Raw genomic sequence first — 3,284 nt, 5'->3', positions numbered from 1 at the left:
GAGGTCGAAGTATCCCTGAACTATTCCAATCCTATGGCATGCCAACTATATCCGACTCAGCCCGACTAGTTAATAGGGTATTTAAATTACATATAACTCCAATTCAATCTCACATTTTCAATTCAATCAGTTTTTCACCTTTCAATCAATAATTAATCCACAAATTCACACATTTTCACAACTTAATACATTTCCATACAATTTAATACCATTCACAATTCGATTCAAATTCATTTCCCGCTTTCAATCAACAAACAATTCAAATATTAATTCATATCAACTATTCAATTTAATTCCTAATAATAATAATAATAATAATAATAATAATAATAATAATAATACTTACCTCACATTTCATTTACCAAACACATAAATTAAAATTTAACATTTAATAATAAATAACTTGAATTATAGTAATACAAACCGTAAATCTCCCGTTTTAGTCCTCGATAGCTTTCTCCTTTCCTTTCGATGCCGATGCCTCGGGCTTTTTGTTAGCTACGAAAAATAATAATTATGTATACTATTAATTACAGCACTAATTATAATAAATAATTGAATTTCTATTCAATTTCTTCTTTATTCTCAATTTGATCCTAACTAAGTATTCTTTTTTATAATAATTACAGCACTAATTATTCTTCTTTATAATAAATAATAATAATAATTTATACTATTAATTACATATAGGTTTCACTCATATTCACTAATGGATCACATACATGTACTAAAGGTTCACATATATTCAATAAGAGATCACATACATGTACTAAGGGTTCACATATATTCACTAAGGGGTCTCATACATGTACTAAGGGTTTGCATATATTCACTAAGGGGGTTCACATAACCTGCACTAAGGGTTCGCATATCAGATTACCTTAATTTCTAGTAATTCAATTGTTTAATCATACACAGTGGTTTAAGTTTACATCTTACACCTGATTGAAAACACAAGAAAAACCTTGATTTTTTGGATGAAGAATTTGGCAATCTACAGGGAAGAGAGGGATGCAATTGAAATTCTTGAAATCTTTGGTTGAATAAAGTGGTCTCAGCAATGAAGAAGAAAAAGAGAGAATCTTGAGAATTTTTCTAGAAATTTTTTCTAAACAATTTTTTTCTAAGTTTTTGAAAAGATTTACTATTTATAAAACTTCTTTCTTAATTGAAATAGAATTAGAAAGTTGTTTAAAATTATGATTTACTAAGGACTAAATGGAAAAAAAAAGCTTTTGATATGGGTTGGTTTGAAAATTCAATACTTTATGGGACTAAAATAGAAAATAAAATATTTTAACTAAAGGTGCACAAAGGGTTCTAAACTTGGGATCAAAGGGGATGTTATGTCTTAACCATTAAACAACTGGCTCATTCTTAACATAAGCTTTTAAGAAAAAGGTGTTAAGGGTTTTGGCCAAGCATCAGGGGAAATTAAAAAAATCAACAAAGGGTGTAATCAAGGGAGTTTAAACCTAGGACCTATAGTTGCCTAAAACATAACCCTTAAGCCTAGTGGTCTATTCTTGTTAATTTCTTATCAACAATAATTTTTAAGGCATTCTGAATTCGCTTACCCTATTCTTATAATGCATTAAAATCTAATTTTTCCTTATTTCTTCTAGCACTAATTTTGGATATGACACGAGTGATCCATCCATCCAGGATTGTAAGTATTTTAATAAGGGTTTCCACACTTATTCCCTACATAGTTCACCTCATCAGACTAGTTTTCAAGGTATTAACCAAGTGTCCTGGTTGATTCATCTATCATAGGTTGAGTAGATGTAGACACCAACTAGTTGAGCTTGTCCAGTATTTGTTGATACTTCGCCTCTAGTAAGAGTTCATAGCCATGTTCTCTATCAACTAATAGGCATCTTCAAACATCCAGTTCATTAGGTCCCCTTCTGCGACTCCATCTAGTGCTAACCTTGAATTCCCATCTAACCCATTGTAAAATATCTGTAATCTTAACCATTCGGGTAGACCATGATGAGGGCATCTTTATACGGGTAGTTTAAAATGTTCCCAGGTTTTGTATAAGTTTTCCCCTTCCATTTGTTTGAAATTGGTAATATGTCCTCTTAGTTGGATAGTTTTATTGATTGGAAAGAATTCGTACAAAAACTTTTTCGTAAGCTCATTTTATGTAGTTATTGACCCCGGTGCCTATGAATTTAACGAAGAAAAGGCATTATCTATTAAGGAGAAGGGGAACAACCAAAGAAGAATAGCATCATCAGTGACCCTGTTAAATTTAAAAGTATCATATAGCTAAAGAAACCATTTTAAATCATCTGGATCATTAGCAGCTTTATTTTACAATTATTTGTAGTTACTTGTCAGTCTTGCAATACTCCACCGTGCTAGTTCTAAATTTGGTAGCGCGTAGTCTCATAGTGTCCTTCCTTCTCGAGCCATAGGTGGCTCTCTAGGTAACTAATGTTGTGGTTGTGGTGGTTGTTGTATTGGTGGATCGTCAAACAGTAAGTTATCATGTGGTTGATCAACTACAGTAGGTGGGTTATTTTGCATCTACTATTGTTATTGTTGTTTACGATTGCGGTGTATTATTCTTTTTGGATCTATATCTGGCTCTGTAAGTGTGCCTCTACTCTGACTCAACATTGAAATCTACAAAGGTAAATAAATAAGTTGGAAAATAAAATAAGTTAATAAAATTTAGAGATCGTATCTATAATTTTAGAAATTTTCTCTTTATCCTATTAAACGTAAAAATTAAAACTAATATAATGGCAATGCCTCCCCAACAACGGCACCGACAACTTGACTGCCTCCTAACATACTAACATTGAAAGTGAGAATATTGCAACTAAAGATAAGAACTAAGGCAACATTCGCAAGTATACGAGTCAGGTTGTAATATAGAAGTTACAATGGAATACAAAAGTATTCCAAGGATCGTACCCAAAGGAGGCTTGATTAAATTAATACTAATTTCTATGCTAATAGGTCTATATAGTACTTTATCCAAATTATATTATAACTATTCATGAAATAATTGAAAACAAGAATAATGCAAAGAATATAAAATATTGGGAGCAACAGATTATGGATTTCTCAAATTTTAAAGGTAGAAGACTAACTTGCTTCAGTGTTCATAATTAACTCCAATTTCAGGTTATATTCAATCAGCTAGTCATTAACCGAGCAAGGTCTCTAGGCCTTCTACTAACCTAATCAGTCAACAAGCACTACTTATCTCTCGATGTCACAAGTCAAAACAGGTCAAGCTAAGTAGTGCCTTATAGACTTCTCCT

The 3,284-nt window shown here is 31.6% G+C and overlaps 1 non-coding gene across 1 annotated transcript; it reads left to right on the top strand.

The window, feature by feature from the left end:
* The first annotated feature begins 1,987 nt into the window (after nucleotides 1–1,987).
* Nucleotides 1,988–2,094, top strand: LOC128041449 (small nucleolar RNA R71). Its single transcript, XR_008196471.1, has one exon. It is a non-coding gene; the product is annotated as a small nucleolar RNA R71 (small nucleolar RNA).
* Nucleotides 2,095–3,284: the final 1,190 nt, after the last annotated feature.

This window comes from Gossypium raimondii, chromosome 5, assembly GCF_025698545.1.
Source record: "Gossypium raimondii isolate GPD5lz chromosome 5, ASM2569854v1, whole genome shotgun sequence".
In the NCBI taxonomy this organism is placed as follows: Eukaryota; Viridiplantae; Streptophyta; class Magnoliopsida; order Malvales; family Malvaceae; genus Gossypium; species Gossypium raimondii.
Note: the sequence above shows the minus strand (reverse complement) of the source record. Positions and strands in the feature narration are given on the sequence as shown.